The 20,730-nt window shown below is 47.8% G+C and overlaps 1 protein-coding gene across 1 annotated transcript in view; it reads left to right on the top strand.

Annotated features, from left to right (window-relative positions):
* The first annotated feature begins 3,571 nt into the window (after positions 1–3,571).
* The window catches only part of LOC105187133 (rho guanine nucleotide exchange factor 17), a 70,984-nt gene continuing 53,825 nt past the window's right edge, over positions 3,572–20,730 (top strand). Inside the window, exon 1 of the mRNA XM_025300757.1 lies at positions 3,572–4,903. The gene's annotated coding sequence lies outside the window, so the exon portion shown is untranslated. The remainder of the gene's footprint in view (positions 4,904–20,730) is intronic.

The following is a 20,730-nucleotide window of genomic DNA, read 5'->3' as shown; positions in this document are numbered from 1 at the left end:
CAAATTGAGCGGATCGAGTAATCAGTGAGCCGACAGCCGTCCCGCCGCGCCGCGCCGCGCCGCGCCGCGTCGCGCGATTTCGAGCACAACGCGCGTGACAGTGTCGCGTCCCGATTCGTTGTTTGCTGTCCGATCTTCCGCTACCCTCGCTACCACCCTTGGCCACCCCCTCGCGCTTGGCAAGTCGTGAAAAAAGCGCATTTCACGTAAGCATGTCGGCGAGAAGTGATGTGAGCTGAGAGAGAGAGAAAGAGAGAGAGAGAGAGAGAGAGAGAGAGAGAGAGAGAGAGAGCTTTGCTGCTTTGAGACGAGAGTACAAAGTAACAAAGCTTGAACGCTTAATTATGCGAGTGCAGCCATGGTGTGTCGCTTGGTTGGTCGGTTGAACTTGAAACGCACGCTGGCACCGTCGCTCACGAGAGGCACGCAGCTCACAACAGACTCCGAATGATTACCTTCGCGATAAACTTGTTATCGCTCGGCGCTTCGTCGTCGCGGCTGTTTAATCTCGCAGTCAGCTGGTCCCCGGCACGGGAAAACGTCTCGGCGACGGACGTTATCTGACGGCGGGAATGCGCGATTTTCTTCGGCTACCGAGCACCGAGTATTTCGGCGCGGCAGTAGACGCTCGAGTGAGCTTGGTGTGCTCGGAGCACTCGAGTCGCGCTCCGTTTGAAGCAAGTGAGTAGCAAAGCGCAAAAGAGAGGCCGGGACACGCATAGCACGTTCGCGATAACTCCGCCGTAATTCAACAATAAAGCACGCCGAACAATCGTGACTTGATCCCGGCAGGTTCGCAAACGTGCGGCAGAAATGCGAGCGCGATAATGCGAGAGTATGCACAGGACGTGTGCAGGACAAAACGGGGCGAGGATGAAGTTTCTGCTGGCTTTCGAGTATTCGCGGACACGAACTCTCTCGGTTATCGTGAATTATCTGCACGTGGAAACTCGAGTCTTCGCACGTTTAGCCGACGACACTGCGACGCCGAATAGATATGCGCTCCGAGTCGAAGAGTGATAACAGGATAAGGCTCGTATCTGGAGATTACAGCTTTGTTCGCGGGACTTGCATGTAAGCGCTAAAAGGGATTCCTTTGGTCTTCCTCCTTCTCTCAGAGAGAGAGGTGCTCTCGTACTCGGGAAATATCAAAAATATCTCGAGCGGTCAACTATTAATAATATTTTTTATATTAAACTCCAATTGCTGCCAATTGACTACGAATTATAATTTTCCGTTGAGTTTCCGCGTCGAGTCAAGCGTCTCTGAAATTTCTTCCTCTGTCGAAATATTGTTGATGAGGAGAGGATTTTCAAACTCGGGAATAATCTCCATATCGACATCTGTGTGAAGCTCTGTTCCACAAAAATTGAGGGGGGAATTACATGTGGAAGGCCGTTTTCAAGACTATTTTTACAAATTTTTTGGACAGAAACGGCAGGATCAATAAACTTGAAATTTTCACAGTGTATTCATTAATGTTCAAAGTATAAAATAAATTTTATTGAGTCGCAAGAACCGCTCCAATTTGTTATTATAGATAAAAATGCAGTCATCCATTTGCGAGCTCTATGTTTGCTGTCGATATAATTCCGGACCTCTCACTAGTCTGAAACCAAAAAGTGGGAAAGATTTTTAAAATATACGGTTGCCATTATACCAAAATGAAGGCAGTGAAGTCAAGTTTGAAAAAATAATGACTGTACAAAAAGAAGTATCGAAAATGAAACTTTTCTCAACTTGTAATCATGTATAAAAAAAATGAATAAAACAAAATATAACTGCGTTCGAAGTAGGAGTAGAAAACTACGTGTCTACTGTATATCGTGTAAAAGTTTCAAGTTATTCGGTTCAGTAGTTTTTGCGTAATCATGTCGATAGTTTAAGAAAATGGTATTTCCAGATAAACGCGTTTAAAAGTTTTATGTGTACTTCCTATATAGATAGTAAGAAATTTATCTTATACTTTGAACATTCATGAATACACTGTGAAAATTTCGAATCCATTGATCCTACCGTTTCTGTTAAAAAAGAAATGCTCAGAAAATAGCCTTGAAAACGGTCTGCTCCGCATATATAATTCCCCCTTCGACCGATTGTAATTAACAGTGGAAGGAAACAGAAGTTGATCTCAGAGGATGCTGAAACGCATCGCATACTTCGCATCATCAGTCACCATATTCCAAGATCGCGTGAAAGACATTTTACGTCGAAAAGCAACAGCGACGACGGGACTAATATCTTAATATATTCCGTGAAATATTTAGCCGGAGTAGCGCGAACGACCACGCGATGCACTACGCCGTTTGAATCCGAGACTTCTCCCGCCCAAGCGAAATAAGAACCTTGACTAAGGAACCTACGTAGACGCGTACACTCCCGATGGATTTCTCAGTAACGCCAAGGAAAAGAAATTCTCCGCGAGATTAAGCACATTCATATCTCGAAGAATAAAAATATTCAAACAAAAATAACATTACCCGGAGCGTAAAAGCGGTGGAGCCTAAAAGAAGAAACTTTCTTAACTTTCTGAAAAGATACACCCCCCCCCCGTACTCACCGGTGGCATACTCGCGACTTGGCGCAACGGACCGAGACCAGAGCTCTTCTTCTCGCTTCATCCACCCCACGCGAGAAGAGAAAACCATTTCCTTCCCGTTCGAGCAAGGAAAACTGATATTGCCGTCGGAGCCGGGCGCGCGCGTCGTCGACGAGGAAACTCTCGAGGGAAACGCGGGATCGCGCGCATGCCAACGCGACGGTCGGCGGTGGAAGAAGCACCTTTCGCCGGGCAGGAGTTAGCGCGAACAGGGTATATCGGGGCCCCTCCGGTCAGATTAAGTCCCGTGTCGGGCCGCTCTCGCTCGCGCTGTCGTTCGTTCGCGCCGTTCGTTCGCGCCGGTTCGTGCTGTCGGGTCCGCCTCGCCTGGTGCATGCGCTTGCGCGCGCGCGCGCGCGTCATGGTCTCTCGCGTCGAGTCGGGCCCCAGCTTCGTGGTACCCAGCTGGATCCGGACGGCCATTCGTCGGGCCCATCGTTAGGTCGCGCTTGCCGAGTGGAGCGCGCACGAAGAGCCGCCGAAGGAGCGTGTCGTGGCGCGGCGCCGTCATCGTGCAACACGACGACAAGCGCCGTGCCGTGCTGAGCCGAGCCGAGCCGAGCCGAGACGAGACGAGACTCGAGAACTCGCGGGACTCTCTTCGTGCTCTCTCTCTTTCTCTCTCTCTCTCTCTCTCTCTCTCTCTCTCTCTCTCTCTCTCTCTGATGTAACCCCCTCCCCCTGCACCCGCGAGAAACCGCATCGCGGCCGTCGTGTATCGCCGCGATTACGCGCGCACACACACACACACACACACACACACACACACACACACACACACATACACACACACACACACACACACACGCACGCACGCACGCACGCACGCACACACACACGCACACACACACACACACACACACACACACTCGAGCGTCGTGCCGCCGCCGTGCGGTCCCAACGTTCGCGCGATCGCCCGTAGATCGCCCGCGATCGCCTGCGATGCGTCCTCGCGCGCGCGCGCCGCCGCGAGCCTGCCGCCGGGACCGAGCCGCGCCGTGCTGATCGAGGCCGAGGCCCCCGAGGATTTCGAGAGTAGGTCTTTTGTGCGCGACGGTGCCTCTCTCGCGTGGCACCGGCTGAAGGACGCGAGACCGCTGAGCGAGCCTTCTCTGGACTCTCGACTCGCCGGACTCGCCGGAGGAGGCCTTCTGGATCTCGGGTCTTGTCGGCTGACCGGCCACGAGCTCTAGGGGATCGCACGCACGCGGCTGTGCACTCGGGACTTTCCCAGACCAAGCGGGATAATCAAGGACCTCATTCCCCGGCCCGTGGCCTTCGGCCACGCGTCGACTTGTCGCCCGTCGCTGAGGCTCACGGGGTCGTGTCAAGCCTCGCGGAGATGGATGCATCGACGCTCGGGAGGACCTCAACCTGTCGATGACTGTTTATATCCTTGTTTAGTGATTTACTCGTGCGGCTATTCCCGCGGCGGAAGGACGCGAGGGCGTGTGAGAACGCGCGCGGTGTTCGGGACTCGTCGAGGGAATTTTTAGCCGAGTGGGAAAGTGCGGAGTCGGCGGTCGCCGTCGCGGGGACGAGGACCGATCGCCGCGATACCACGCGCGTCGTCGTCGTCGTCGTCGTCGTCGTCGTCGTCATCGTCGGCGTATAGATCATAATTCACTCCGGAGCGTCGCGCTTCTCTCTTCCTCGCTCGCTCGCTCGCTCGCTCTCTCCGATCCCCTCTCTCCGTCCCTCCACGAGTCGGAGGCACGCGCATAGGGTCGTGGCGAATCGAGTCTCGGACACAATTCAGATCGGCCGAGCCATTTAACGCGGATTTAACGATCCATCGGCCGATCCGCGCGAGCGTGAAGCACAAACGCCGTGCAGCGTTCGTCGTAGCGGGCCGTAACTCACGGCTGCTCAGGTGCGATCAGGTGACAGAGGAGCCGGAAAGAAACGCTCCCGAGCGGCGGCCCCTCGCTAGAGGAAGTGAGATATCTGGATTTGTAGAACGGCTGGCGCGTTGCCGATGTGTGCCACGGATATACGTAGTGCCAGTGCGCGCGCGCTCCAGCAACGAGATCGGCACGGCGATTCGGCTGCGTCTCCCGCCGCTCGCGGACGCTGAGATCGGCATCGAAATCGCCGAATCGGCCGCGCACGCGTGCAGCGGACGGTGCACCCGTCGGCGAAAACAACTGCTGAGGGTCCGGGTGTCCTCCAGGTGCTTCAGCACGCGCTGCCCGCCAACGGATTTCGGACCATGGATCTGCGCGCTGTCGGCCAGCGAGCGTACTTTCTCAGGTGGAATCGCGCGGCGGGCATCGGCGAAAGTATTTTCGATCGTTTGCAGAAGTAAGTCTCGTCCCTCCCTCCTTTTATACTGCGCGACGCGCGAGAACGACCTCGCGGCTGTTGTCGAGCGAGACGCGGAATTAGCGACTTGCGGACGAGCGAGAGTCTCTTTTGGGCGGGAAGAAGCGGGTAACAGGCGGGTAACCTCCTCGACCGGTGATCCCGAGGTCTGTGTGAGACCTCGGGATATCACACGGAGAAGAGGGTTCGCTCTCATTAACGCGACAATGCGCGGAGCGCATGACACAACTCTCGGTTGAGGGAAACGAAATCTCAGACTCGGCTGGAAGAATCGAAAATTCTATTACGTCGGATGAAAACGCCGTTGCTTCGCTCTCATCATCGCGTTCGTTCAACCGAACTTTCTTCTCCGCGCGCGATCTCGCGATTATTAAGCGTAAAAGCGCGCAAATTCTGGCCACCTCGGGCTCCGCGGCAAAAAATGGGCTGGTTCTCGCGCGGCGGAATACTTTGCACTTGCGGCGCGACGTTCGCCAGCGCGTCCTTGATTTTCGCTCGCGATTAGTATCGCCGTTATTGAAGGAGGAAAAAGTATCGGGCGTCGTTCCGGTTGGCCGTTTCGGTTCAATGGCCCGCGCTTGAAATGGCTTGTACTTGCGCGGCAGCACGCGTTGGTTCGCGCGCGACCGAGCGAGCGCACAATACCGATTCTTTGAGCGTTGCGACGGTGCGGAGGAGCGCGGCTTCCGGGATTGCTTGGGATTACCGGTGAACTTTCACCGATCGGCAAAAAAGCCGAATGTTTTCCCCTCGAACAACGCGCGCCGCGGGACGAACGAGCGAGCGTTATATACATAAATGCCGGCGAGACGCTCGCCATTGTGCTTTGTAGCCGCGATCTGCGATTTTCGCTCGTTTTCTCTTATCTTTCTCTCTCTCTCTCTCTCTCTCTCTCCCTTACTTCAAACTGTCATGTATGAGTTCCTCTTTGGGAACCAAATGTGAGCCTGCCTCACACATACGAACCTCAACTGACGCTGCCGACTTCTTTCCCGACTGCCTTACAACATTGATGGAAAAATATAGTTGAATTAACAATAATCTCACTATATTTTATAGTTGATTTTGGCCTCAACCATATTTTTATAGTTGGTGGAACCTGCAAAATATAATAGAATAAACACAAATATATAGCCAATGATTGTCTTAAACAATTGTTTAGTTACTTTTACCACATATATGATAATTTCTCATTCACAAATATAATGAGATTTAATATTCATATAGTTACATCTGTCATCATTTAGCAAATATTCTGGTAATATAAATATTGACTATATAAAAGAGTCACTTTATCTACCATTTTATATTTGTATCCAATACAATAATTTTACTTTAACTTGCTATAATTCTTAGTAAAAATATTATATGGTTGGTTATACTATGCCTATATCTGAATTATTACCGATATTATGGTAATACTCACTATAAATATGATATTTCGGAATATAATTTAGTTATTATATCATTATAGTTCCAAATATCATATACTTTTCTCTCAGTACATGAAAGCTTTCGACCTTAACTTGGATTCTTTTCAACGAAATATTTCATATATATTTCTTTTTTTTTATATTAATTTCTTCATTTTGTATATCAGTGTTAATTATCTACTTTCTTGTAAACTATATTTTTAATTTTCTTTTATTTTGTAATTTCTGCCTTCGCGCTTGAGGGGACTTTGTCCCAGAGCGCTCAATAAATGACGCTTCTCTCTCTCTCTCTCTCTCTCTCTCTCTCTCTCTCTCTTTCTCGTCTTTCTCTGAATCGTCACAGGAAGAGAGACAAGGAAGAGGTTCACCACGCTGTGATCCAATTGTCGTACTGCGCTCCGCGAAAATGGTCACTTTCCTATTCGCCAGCTGTCATTGTTATTTTCGTATCATTTTGACGGACTAGTATGTGGGTCGTGTCAAATTGGTCTAAATTAGCGCCCGCCATGCTCGCGTCAAATTTGTTTTCTCAGAGTAAGCTCTCGCGAAGTATATAGTGCCGCCGCGTCGAGTGTGAAGTACGAACAGTCTCCGGGCGCGCGCGGGAGGACAAATAAGAAGGAATTCCAGGCGGTTTTAGCTGTGCGCGAGCTGGTTAGTTCGCAGTTGATTATACAAATGTGGCTCTCAAGCCTTATTTTTCTCACTGAGCTTATTGTATCTGCGATTACGTAAGCGTCTGAGGAATTTCGCTCGACAAGCGCGGCAATCAGGTTCATCACCTGATACCCCGCACCTGTATTAAAACAGCTGCGAAATGCGCGACTCAGATTTTCCCCGTTGCAGTTTTCTCCGCGCGCGTCTATCTCCAGAGAGACACAGAGAGAGAGAGAGAGAGGGAGGGAGGGGGGAGAAGGGGGGACGAATCTATATCTATCACTTTCTATCCTAACAATTCTCCTGGCGTGAGGAAGGGTGAGGAAGAGGAGGAGAGGAGAGCTATAATAATTAATTGAGCGGGACATGGAATTCGATATGACGTGGTGAATCTTCAACGACAACAATGAGACGACAAGAATCTCAAGGCTCGCCGACGTAAAATCCGCCGACGTGGAGAAGCGGCTCGAGGCGCCCGTGGAAAATACACCATATGTAATTACTTTATATCGAAAGCTGTAATCGCTTAGCCGCAAACATTAGATTAGATCTCTCGCGGCAATCTCCAGCAGCCGAGAAATGCACGCAGCGGGACGATGCGACCGAAGAGTAAAGGTCCTCGGTTTCGCTCGGTGCGGCTGATTAACACGCGTCTCTCCCTCTCTTTCTCTCTCTCTCTCTCTCTCTCTCTCTCTCTCTCTCTCTCTCTCTCTCTCTCTCCTTCTCTCTCTCTCTCTCTCTCTCTCTCTGTCTCCCTGCTTGTTTCTTTCCCTTCGTCTCCGAGATCTTATTGCCGATGAGGCTGTTAATTCCTTTTGCGGCGCGCCCTGCGAATTCCAACGGGCGGCCGAGGAAAATCAATGGCATCCGGTGCGTTTCGTCCGCGGACACGAAGAGGGATGTTCCTGGTCGCGGCCACTGGCTCTCCAAAGGCACGACGTATAAATACCACCTCATGCGAGCCCTCTCCTCTTCCCCCCGCCGTTTCTTCTCGTCTCCTCTCCTGCTCCTTCCCTCCTTGGCCTGCGGAGAGTCTATTTAGATAATCTTCCGCTTGGCGGGAGCGGCACTCGGTACGGCAAGGGAGCCTCTTCTTCGCGGTGGCTTTCACCAAGGTGGCATCGTTGTGTTCCTCGTTTGTGCATCAGCGATCTTCTCCCTTTCCCCTCCGCCTTTACCTCGTCCTCCTACACCTCCTGCTCCTCTCTCGTGGCCGCCATGTAGTCGCCGGTGAAACTTTTTGGCATCCGCCACGCCCGTGCGCGAACGCCCGCCTCGTAACTCGCGAGTGAGAACGGCCTTGGAGGGAATACCCCGTGGAAAAGCCCCGGATGACAAGAGCGTCTCGAAAGTGCGTCCGAAGAGGGCTCCTCCAAGTGGGAACCCTCCCGGTGGAGTCTGAACGAGAGTCTCGAGGAGTCGGGAAGAAACTCGAGCGGCGTCCTCGGGGAAAGCTCGCTCGCCGGAGATTTCGACAAGTTCTCATGAGCAATTTCTCCGCGACGTCCCAAGGTGGGGGGGGGGGACGCCGACGACATGCAGCTTTGATCCAACCGTGGAGTCTAAGCGGCAATCGTGGGACGCGAGTTCGAGGCGAGATGTCGCCGTGAAGAGGATCTAAATGTGCGGCAGAATGTCCGCCGCGAGCAAGTTCGCCGAATAGCGCGAAGCCGAGGAACCGGAGTTTGCAAGTCGATCCCGCCGCGGTAGCGGAAGTTGTCGCGAGTCGGACAACGTGGTGAACAGTGTGCCGGCGCGTGTGGGTGAGAGGTGATTAGACTCTCGAGCGGAAAATGCCGCCCGCGGTCGATAGTGTCGCCGATGGACGATGACGAGATTCGCTGAAACCGGGTGTCGCAGTCTTTGACTCCGTTGGTCCTTTGACCACGTTGCTTTGGCTCTCGAGGTCGCTCGAAGGATACTCGGATACCGCGGCGAGATCAACGGAACGGAGCGGCTGTCGCTTCTGGTGAGCCACGATTCGCCGCGTCAGCCGCGACCTTGAGATGCCTTCGCGATGGAGCAGCCAGATCGATGTGATTGTGTCAGTCGCCACCAAAGGACTCGCCGATAAGCATCGAGCGGAAAACTCGGTCGCGGGAACACGAAGATTCCTCTAGGAGGTTTCTGGTCAGTCGGTTGTTTCTCGAAGCTCGAGCGAGTTCTAATCGTAGACTTTTATGCATAGACTGCGTCTTCTTGCGAGAAGACGAGAGATGCGAAGGGCAGCTACCTTACCCTCTCGCTGTCCGCAGGTACGCCAGCTTCGTCAGACTTTCTCCTTGACGAAAATCGAATGTCTTTGGCACACACAAGCTGTCCCTTTCAAGATGAAGTCTCTGCGGTATCTCTTGGAGCGCTCAGTCCGTGTGTACAAGTCTATGAAAAATGTTTGGTCGAATGACGCGATTTTCCGCCGAAGTATCGGCGACGCGGAAAGTTCCAGAGTCGCGAAGTTACCAGAGTCGAGATCATCGAGACTTCTACTTAACTCTCGAACAGAGTTCTGGTATCTTCAATTGGGATTCATATTTCAGCAGAAAATTCGCGTTCATCCAACTGGACGTTTTTATCCTCCGCGCGGCAGCCACGTTCGATCGCAACGAGCGAGCACGCAATTTACCGAAAGCCGACGAGCCGATGATCGATCGTGGCCAGCGGCCACGCTTGGGATACTTTCTTTCGTCTTGTCTGCGAGATCCATCGCAGCAAAAGGCTCGGGAGGATAATCGTAGGCAAGCTAACCGCGTCCTTTTCGTCCCGTGAGAAAATCGCCGTTGCACGCGTCGTTGCACGCGTCTCCGGCACGGGCGTAATTCCGAGGGAAAGGAGCGGACACGCGCGAGCGTTTCGCGCGGAATTGTTGAAGAAACACTCGACCAATTGGCAGCCAATTGCAAGACCGCAGCGAGCGCCTTGTTCGCGAGATAATGAAGCCATTATCGACTTCGACGACGGTGCTTCGTGTTCGCATCATCCCCGAAGCTCCTCACCGCTGCATTCGCCTACCCTCCCTCCCTCGCGATAAAGGAGAAAAAAGACCGACGTGCATCTCGTTCTAGATGTCATTTCAGTGATCGTTAAAATAGCACACGAGAAGAAGAGCCGTTTTTCCCCGAGATACATCCGAAAATAGTTGTGCACTAGGAAAAATGTATCGTTGCGTGAACCAAAATTGTGTTGTAACAACAAAATAAGTTGGTTAAAATATGCCCAACAAAACTGTTTAGTTCCTGTAAACAAATATCTTGTTTGATTACGGTTTGTTCGTATGACGTAATATTTTCGTTGTAGCAACCAAAAAGCATTAACTATATGAATTTTGTTGAAAATACTATAATCTTTTCTTAATATATAAAATCTAAATTTTAGTGCACAGAAAGATAAAATAGTATCCATTGGACATTATTTTAGTTTGTATGTAAAATAATTTTTCCTTATTATGTAATTTTTACGGATAAAATAACTAAAATGCTTAATTTTTATACACGAAGTCTACGAACAAAATCATTTGGTCCGGAGAACAAAGCAGAAAAATATATATTTAGTTGAGACAACTAAAGATTTTGTTATATAAAACAAGATATTTGGTTGCTATTAAAAAATGCCTCAACTAAACAGTTTTGTTAGAGATACTAAATATTTTTTCCTAGTGTACGTCGCCGAAATTCCGCATCGCTCGCCGGCCGAGCGAGTCCGGGGAAGCGACGACTCTCGAACGATCATTTTATTCGTATGCGACGTCTCATCTGCGCGTTACTTCCTACGAAACTGGCGAGGACGCGAAAAATGTCCCGAGAGAGACGAGTCATCGAGAGAGAGCAGAGAGCGCGGCCCGAGCGGAGATATAAATACCGTCCACTCCAATTTTCTTAAGCAGAAGCGCGCGGTTACTCACCGCGGCGGATATATCGCGCCGCGTGTCCCGCGCGGTTAATAGCGATTCATTAACGACGCGGTGTCCGTCGAAAGCGGCACGAGCGGGAAATAAGTCGCGCGCGCGGGGCTTTTCAATCGCGGTATAAGACGCGCGCGCGCCATGGGAAAAGGATTACAGGAGTGCATGTCCTCCGGCCGGCCAGTTTCATGGGACGATTTATAACGAACGATTTGCAGTGACTTATGGGACGACTCTCGATCAACATGCAAATGAGGGGATCGCGCGCGCCTCGCGTTAGGGACCGCTTAGGGACTTAGGCCGCGAATTAATTTATTTGTAAGCACGCGCGCGCGCGGTCTTTGGCGAGGCGATTAGATCGCCTCTTAAATCGCGCTCGATTAATTAAGCAAAAAGTCGGAGATATATCGGCGGCTAATTACCGAGCCGTCGCGCCACGCCGCGCGGAGATCTGAAGATTCAGCAGCTGGATATTGATCTCATGATCTCGCTTATTTCGGTTTGCTCGTTCCTCGCGCGCGTGCAATTGCTGTCTGATTAAAGGGGAATTAGGCGCGATGTCGTCGTCGCCAGGCGTGTCTCACACATTGCAAGGCACGCGGGCACGCTTGCGCGATTTTACACCGTCGCCGTAGTATACACCTTTGTCTTCACGTTTTACACCGGAAGCCGAGAACCCGCTCTCTCGAAAGCGCCTTTCCTCGCGCGTTGACGCGAGCGAGAGACGCGAGCAGATGTTCATGCGACAATTAAAAGTGATTGACGCGAATCTGTCGGGCGCGCGCGAATCCCGCAGATTAACCCGGGGCGAAGTCGAGCAAAGAACGAGTCGGCAGTCACGTCGCGTCCGTGTAAAAGGTTAACACGCGTCTCTCTATATTTAGAAGCGATTCCCCGGGAGGAAAAAATTTCGAAACCCCCCGGTGAGAGGAGCTGCTTCGGGCTCTCTTCGCGTTCCAGCGGGATAAAGGAAGTGTTACGTCGGCGGATCGCTCGGCGCACAGACGGTCAGCAGCAGCCAGTCGCGAGACTAATAAGTCCGCCTCTGGCGAGTAAGCCCTCTGCTACTCTAATAGGAATTAGCATGGAAACCTATTTACGCGTCGGCTCATAATAGGAACTCACGACAAACAGGCAATTTACATTGGAATAACCGCAAGCGCTCGCAGAGATACGGCTCGAGGAAAGATACTCCGAGCCGAAACTTTTCAATTGCGTCGTCTCTCACGGCGGCCCGGCCCGGAGGTTTTCTCCTTCATGTTTGTATCGGCCGTTTGTATGTACAATGTAACGCCGCTGTGAAATTCTCACAATCACAACGCTCGTTCACCGTCGTGAGTCGTGAGCAGTGTTGGGCATAATTAAATCATATTGACAATTAACAATTAATTGATTGTTCATTGTCCTTACATTACAATTACAATTAATTATTTATTTATCAATTTTAATTATCAGTACAATTAACAATTGATTTTTATCCTGATGATCCTGATTTAATGTCCAGATAACCAAATCTACATAAACAGATTTCGAGCGAAGCCTGCTACAAATTTGTGGTACCAGGAAGGCAACAAATTTGATACCGGGTGTCTTATATCAAATTATGTTGCCAAATCCATATCTCCACAAATGCAACAGAGTCCGTTGACAGGCATTTCCGACAGGTAAATCTCGCTAGATTTAGATTTAATTGCAACTTTAATTGCAAACTGCAACTAAAAGCGTTAGTTGCGATTAAATTTAATTGCAACCTGCAATTAAATTTAATCGCAATTAACATTTTAATTGCAGGTTACAACTAAATTTGATCGCAATTGAAATGCCACAATAAAATATTTAATCAATTAATTAATTGATTAAAAATTTAATTGATTAATGCCCAACACTGGTCGGGAGGAATAACGAATTGCAGTTTAATGGGGGAATTACATGGGGGAACAGGCCGTTCTCAAGGCTATTTTTACGAATTTTGTTTCACAAAAACAGTAGGATCAATGAAATCGAAGTTTTCGCGGTGTATTCATTAGTGTCCAAAATATAAAATAAATTTCTTACTATCAATATGGAAAGCACACACGAAACTTTAAACGCGTTTATCTGGAAACACCATTTTCTTAAACTGTCGATACGATTACGTAAAAACTACTGAACCGAATAACTTGAAACTTTTACACGATATACAGTAGACATATAGTTTTCGTTCCTATCTCGAACACAGTTATATTTTATTTGATTCATTTTTTTTAAACATGATTACAAGTTGAAAAAAGTTTCATTTTCGATACAGTTTTTTTGTACAGTTATTATTTTTCCAAACTTGGCTTCACTGCCTTTATTTTGGTACGGACTATAATGGCAACCATATATATCTTAAAAATCTCTCATTTTTTGATTCTAGAGTAGTGAGAGAGACCCGGAATTATGTCGACAGCAAGCATAGAGCTCGCAAACGGATGACTGCATTTTTATCTATAATTACAAACTGGATCGGTTCTTGCGATTTAATAAAATTTATTTTATACTTTGAACTTTATACTAATGAATACACCGTGAAAATTTCAAGTCCATTGATTTTACCGTTTCCGCTGAAAGAATTCATAAAAATAGCCTTGAAAACGGCCTTCCGCATATAATTCCCCTCTTAATGTGTGCCGCGAACGAGACGAGCGTCTCGTTGGTCTCGCCTAGCGCGATATTTCGAGCAATCGAGTCTGGATTCTCGTCGCGGTTTCTTTTGGAACTTGCAGGAAGAGAGACGAGCGGAGTTGTATGTGGGCGTTTCGTCAGTTTCGAGATTCTGTCGCCCCCGTAGCGGCGATGTTACGAGCGTGGGCTAATTAAATTTGTAACGCGACGCCGGCCGAGTCGTGGAATTATGAGAATTTTCTCCAAGTAGGCCGGGGGTCTCCTTCAGTGATTCATCAAAAGACTTTTTATCGGTCAAACTGTGTATCGCGCAAATGCTCGAGGCGTCGTCGGCGAAATATCAAAACGCGTCACGATGTTGATTAATTTTGCCGATGTTTGCTGAGCAACACCGCGCGGTAATTACATCGGACGATTTGTCCGTTTGCTTCAAAGTTTCCAATCGGACATTAATTAGCGGCGTCTCCTACGTCCGTATCCCGAGTAACTCGACCTGCACTGATAGAAAAATATAGTTGAATTAACTATAATCTCACTATATTTTATAGTTCATTTTGGCCTCAACCATATTTTTATAGTTGGTGGAACCTGCAAAATACAGTGAAATAAACACAAATATATAGTCAATGATTGTCTTAAATAATTGTTCAGTTACTTTTACCACCATATATGCTAATTTCTCATTCACAAATGTAGTGAGATTTAATATTCATATAGCAAATATTCAGGTATTAATATTGACTATACAAAAGAGTTACTTTTACCTACCATTTTATATTTGTATCCATACAATAATTTTAGTTTAACTTATTATAATTCTTAGTAAAAATACTATATGCTTGGTTATACTATGCCTGTATCGTAATTATTACCGATGTTACGGTACTTTACTTACTATAAATATGATATTTCGGACTATAATTTAGTTACTATATCATTATAGTTCCAAATATCATATACCTTTCTCTCAGTGTAGGATTCTCTCCATCATCCGCGGCGCGAAATCATCGTGGACACCGCGGACGACGTTTTTGCGAATGATACCAGATCCTCTCGGCGCGCGCGTCGGAAACGCCGCGAGCGCCCGGCTGAGCGAAACCGTCGAAATGCACGCCGGGAATGCGCTTTTGACGCGCGTGCTTATCGTTTAGCAAATAAACCTCCTCGCGGCGCGCCGCGATGACAAAGCATCGCGAATGTTTATCGGTTATTTGCACTGGGACGAGTTGCCCCCTCTTGTGCAAATAACGCCCGGTCACACGGAATGCGGCTGCTTCTCTCCTTGTGCGACGCACAAGTCCTTTTTCGGGACCGTCGAGCCGCCAGCCGGTAATGTCGGTCTGAAATTTCGCGGTCGTTTGCGCTAAAATGAGCCTCGACAGACAGATGTGCGCGCTTCGTCGCGGGGAGAAGGAAAGAAAGGAAGAAAGCATTCGGCGGATGTGCGCACGTAGCGGGCAAAAGCGTACGCTCTTGTGCGCTTTTCGCGAGAGGAAGCGTGTGGTACGGTGCGAAGTATCGCGCGATGTTCCTGGATATTTGACATTAACATAAACGAAGAGCGTGAAGAGGGGAAAAGCGAACAGCGCGAACCGCGAGGCGAATGAAAGTTGTCAGACGCTGCTGCATCCGACGATCGAAAACGATTCCCGCCGAGTCTCTTCTTCGGGCCCGAGCGAATTGAAAGCGATTCATTCGATTGAAGAAGAAGAAGGACCGGTCGCGCGCGTGATTATAATAGAAGCGCGGCCCAGCTGGTGCTTGCGCGAGAGGCCGCGTTTTCGTCTCGGTTTTCTTACGCGCTCCGCGTACCGAGTCGCGCGATCCTCTTTTTGTCCGCGATCTTGATCTCGCTTGCCGGGGCAAGAACCCCTTCGATCAAATAGGAACGCGCGAAGATGCATTGCTCGCGCGTGTTGCGGCGACTTTGTTTTTCTCACCTTCGTGCTCCTTCGGCCGTTTCTCGCTCGCTCCGTCCGAGCTAGAGACCGCCGCCGCCGCCGCCGCGATGTGCGCAACATTGTCGAGTCGGCGAGATTTTACCATCGACGTTCCTTTCTTTTCCTTCGATGAAACGTAGAGCGCTTTCTCCGTTGTACTTACTATTCGTATGCCTTGTATCGCGCGGAGAGATTTTTCCGGGACCGAAATATACTCGCGAGCGCGAGTGAAAAGTTTGGAACGCACGTCGTGCGATAATTAATTGCGCACCACTCGGCGAATGCCGAGTGGACTGACTGACGATTTATATTATGGGGCGACAGGTTCGCGAATACATTGTGCACGGTTGCGCGGAGAATATCGCGATATGAATAAACATTCTACGAGACGATATTGGCTCGGCCTTGATGCAGTCTCAATTATTTGGTAGCGTGTTTATCGATTGGCTGCCTTATCGTGCCAGGCAGAAGCAGGCGAATCGCATTCTATCTTCTTGTCTGTTGACCGCGGCAGCCAACGCTGCATGTGCCGTGATAAGTTAATTGGATTTTCAAATTAACCACACGGTAAATCCTTCTAATTATTCAGTTCTGGCGATATCCTTCTTAAATTCGTCGCTGCAAGCGAGATAAGCGAGAACATGACAGAACAGAGTAGAATAGAGCAGAATAAAATAAAAATAGACCAAAAGAGAGAGAGAGAGAGAGAGGAGAGAGAGAGAGAGAGAGAGAGAGGAGAGAGAGAGAGAGAGAGAGAGAGAGAGGATAGAACCCGCTTTATTACGCTCTACGATAAATTCTACAAGAGCCACACAGTTGAGCCTTTGTTGCAATAATAAAGGCGCAAGAAGAGAGACATCTCTTTGAAGCAAGAGCATCGATATGTATCGAGAAATTGGTGACCTTCGGCGTTATCTCTCGTGTATAATCTTATTCCGTGAAACTTCCACAATCTTTATTCAGATTGATAAGGCATAATAAGATCGGAAATTAGAAAGTTGGAACAAACAGCAGCTGTCAATGGAGTCTTCGTTAATGGAAAGTCGATAGCCGGAGCCGCCGCGGGAACGCAACTTCACGTCGTCTCGGGCGAAGCTCGATCGCCTGTGCAATGTCGCTCCCCGGATTTTTCTCAAAGGAGGAGAGAGCTAATTGGATAGGCGAAGATAAGGATAAGCGTACAGGCGCGCCAGGAATAATCTTCCTGGCCGGCTAGCTCTGCATTGCCGGCAAGGCAAACAACATTCCTGTCCCGCCTCGCGGCCGATTTTCACCGACGAAAATACGTTTCCCGTCACATTAGAAAAATGCAAGCGACGCAACGTATAGGCGCCGAACGGCGTAACGTCGCCGACAAACACATTTTTCACGTCGCCCAGGGAAGAACGAAATTTTTCTCCTCCTCCTGCCAGACGCGGACCTCACCTTCCAGGCGGGCATCAACGAGCGTCTTGGCACGGGTTCAACGACTCGCCATGTCGATCCGTCATCGGTTACAGATGATGTGACGCAATGAATACCTATGAAGCTGCTCCGTGCACTTCACCTTACGGTAGCGACGCACGCGAATAGTAAAAGGTGCGCTCTTAACGGCCGACGCTGACACGCGACCTCGCTCGGCAAGCAGAAACACGGAACGCTCGTGCATGGGTAAAACGTCGCGAGCGAACGCGCTTGATTCTTCCAGATCTCCTAACTCCTGCGAATTCCTCTGGGAAATTCCAAGGATCTACCAGATGCGAACTGGAGATCTCTCTCCAGTTACAAATTCATGCGATTTTTGTTCTCAGAAAATGAAGATATATTTTTCTTGTATTTATATATTGCAATGCACATTCTTAATAATCATCTTTTAGCAAATGCACTGATAGAAAAATATAGTTGAATTAACTATAATCTCACTATATTTTATAGTTCATTTTGGCCTCAACCATATTTTTATAGTTGGTGGAACCTGCAAAATATAGTGGAATAAACACAAATATATAGTCAATGATTGTCTTAAATAATTGTTTAGTTACTTTTACCACCATATATGCTAATTTCTCATTCACAAATGTAGTGAGATTTAATATTCATATAGCAAATATTCAGGTATTAATATTGACTATACGAAAGAGTTACTTTTACCTGCCATTTTATATTTGTATCCATACAATAATTTTAGTTTAACTTACTATAATTCTTAGTAAAAATATTATATGCTTGGTTATACTATGCCTGTATCGTAATTATTAACGATGTTATGGTACTTTACTTACTATAAATATGATATTTCGGACTATAATTTAGTTACTATATTATTATAGTTTTAAATATCATGTACTTTTCTCTCAATGTGAAGAGTTACAATGTCCGAGGGCGCGTACGCCACTTTGTACGTAAAACAGCTATGCCCTTTTGCACATCTCTTTTGCAGCTGAGAGAGAGAGAGAGATAGTCGAGTTAGTTCCCAATATCCGAAAGCCCGTAGTCCCCTCGAAAGCCCGTAATCGACTTTGATTGGACACTCCTGATATGATATAGTACGCCGTAGGCTGGGATTTTTTGAATAATGCGTTTTCAGTCTGCCGGAACGAGGAAATGGCGTTCTATAAATAGCGGAGCTAATCCGAGAAAGGGCGTATATAAAATCGCGCGATTCTATTTTTTACATCCTACCTCTCGGCGAGTTCTATTTCCGCGGAACTGATCCCTCGTATTATCATTCGTACATGTTTCGTGACATTTTCGTGAACTGCGCAAACCTGTCGACGATGTCGTACATCTATTTTTGTCAATCGTACTCGTACGCTTCTTCCGCAATAATTTTATCAGTCCCGACTGCGTGCTTAATCACAAAAGACTACGATACGAAAATATCCCCCCGGCGATTGTAAATGTGTCCTCATGCGCGTTATACGTAGAAGAATCACGTGAAAAAATAGCTCTCTCTCTCTCTCTCTCTCTCTCTCTCGCACAATTTATTTTCGCAACTTTTAATAATCCCCGATTCAAAAGTGAGGACGCAAAATTATCGGTTTCCAACGCGCTTCCTAACGTATTTATTTTCATTTTAATACTCCCGAGAGCGGGCAAGTTCCGCGAACGCGTTGGCGGCGGCAAGTCAGCTCCGTGCCGGAAATCCATTCGGGACGAAAGAGGCCGTTCCGGGCGGAAGGAACCGACGATCGTTCCGAGTACATCGGTCCTCCGAGTGGTAACGCGATAATGCACGACGGCGACTTCCGGCCGGGAGGCGTCCCGTTCGTTTTAACGGTGATAATAAATTTGGCGCGGGTGTTTTATGCAAGGCCGCGCGCTCGCCCGCGAATTCCGGCGAATTTTCATCCGTTATACCTGTCAGCCGCGCGGCCACGCTTACCTACTCGAACGCGCGTCCATTAAATGCGCGATTTCTTTCAGCGCTCTGATATAAATCCGAGTTCTTACATTTCTCGTTGTGCTACGCTACGTACATATATACAAGGTGGGGCAATAACTATCAGGACCTTAAATATCTTCGAATCTATAAGGCCCGGAAGAAGATTTGATTTACTAACTTTTGTTAACTTGCTGATTTTTGGAAATTTTGAAATCATCAAATTAACAAAAATCAGGCCACTGTTGTAACAATGTATTCTCGAGACTAAATAAAGCAAGAAAGTCTAGTACCACTTTTTCTTCCGACAAATAGTTAGCGAGATATCGTAAGTTAATTATTTAAAAAATTATCAAGTTTCCCTCAAATATCTCAAAAAATATTAGGCAAATGAAGAAATGTTTTAGACAAAATTTGTTCAAATTAATTGATGGGAAAAGACAGTGTAATAAAAAATTAGGGTTCCCATTTAAAAAACGCAAGTTGACCTTGGTATGTCCGAAGCGCTTCCACCTGGACAAAAATTATTGTCACTATACGACAGCCCCCTTCGTACCGTGTAATTTTGGTTACACAAATCTTCTTCTGGGTCTTATAGATTCGAAGATATTTAAGGTCCTAATAGTTATTGTATAAACGTCGTTACTCAATCTCGAATAACTCGCGGCTAATCCCCTTAATACCGAACAGACTCGAAAAAAAGAAGGAGTACTCGAAAAAAAAGTATTCTATTTGTAAAGTGATCTCTCCCGCAGTCTCATATTCTGAGCGAAACCTTTGTCAGAAGAAGCATTCCTCTTTCAATAAAGCGGTTAAAATAGCAAAGAGGCCGCATATAAGAATAAAATCCTCTAAAATTTAGATGATTCCGCTTGTTCTGAAATTACTTTTTTTTTGGGTGAGATGAATAAAGAACCCAATCTCAAGGAAATCTATATAAATTTCAGAATGTCACCGAGCCTTTCGAAGTCGCGTGCCTGACATTTCGCGTGATTTTGAATTTTGAGAGAGCGCGGCGGTGCGGAAAAGCAGAGAAAGTATTTTAATAATAAATAAAATAGGATTTGCGTTCATCCGCTTACCCGTCCGTAAAATGTCCGCCCGCGATATTACGCGTCGCAAAAATATCTTGTTATTAGGAAAATCAACCGAGCGACAGTATCGGCGTAATAGGGCGACCCAGCGTGAAAAATCACGTGCCTACCGTCATCGCAAGCTCATTCGATCGAATAGTAATTTCATCTCTCCGGCTTGTGGGAGGATGACGTATGTAGCTGGCGGCTCGAGATTTATTCAGTGTAATTGCAATTCAGTTTTAATTACGTCGTTTATTTATACGCGCGCGTTGAGAGCGGCGGCGGCGGCGACTCTCGCGAGCGACTCCGCGCGAAACTCGCCGATTCGGAAAGCGCCGCGACGGAATTGCGCCGTAATAAAACGAACAGCCGATCCGATTCGAGACTTGAGATTTTCCGTCCGTCCGAGCGGGAAAAACCTAGTTCGGCCCGCAGGCCTGTCGTGTCGCCATCGACAGGCCTGCGGAAGACTGATTTCCGGCAGGAATAAAAAGCGAGGACGATTCAATGACGAAGGGAAATAAAAAAATAAAAAAGTAAAAGAAATACCCACGCGAGAATTGCGCACGAAGGAGAAAAATCGATTGAATGAACGATTGAGCGACAACAAATGAACTGAACGAGTTTCGAACGGGTCGAGGGAAACGGAATTTTTGGTTTTTACAACTGGGAATTTGGGTTTGGCGACAGCTGAAAATTCTGTTTCCTCCAACCAAGATGCGTTCATTCGACTTCCGACTTTCGTCGCGCACTCAAGTGCCGCACTGAGAGAAAGATATATGATATTTGGAACTA

This window comes from Harpegnathos saltator, unplaced genomic scaffold, assembly GCF_003227715.2.
Source record: "Harpegnathos saltator strain DR-91 unplaced genomic scaffold, Hsal_v8.6 scaffold381, whole genome shotgun sequence".
NCBI classification, from domain to species: domain Eukaryota; kingdom Metazoa; phylum Arthropoda; class Insecta; order Hymenoptera; family Formicidae; genus Harpegnathos; species Harpegnathos saltator.
Note: the sequence above shows the minus strand (reverse complement) of the source record. Positions and strands in the feature narration are given on the sequence as shown.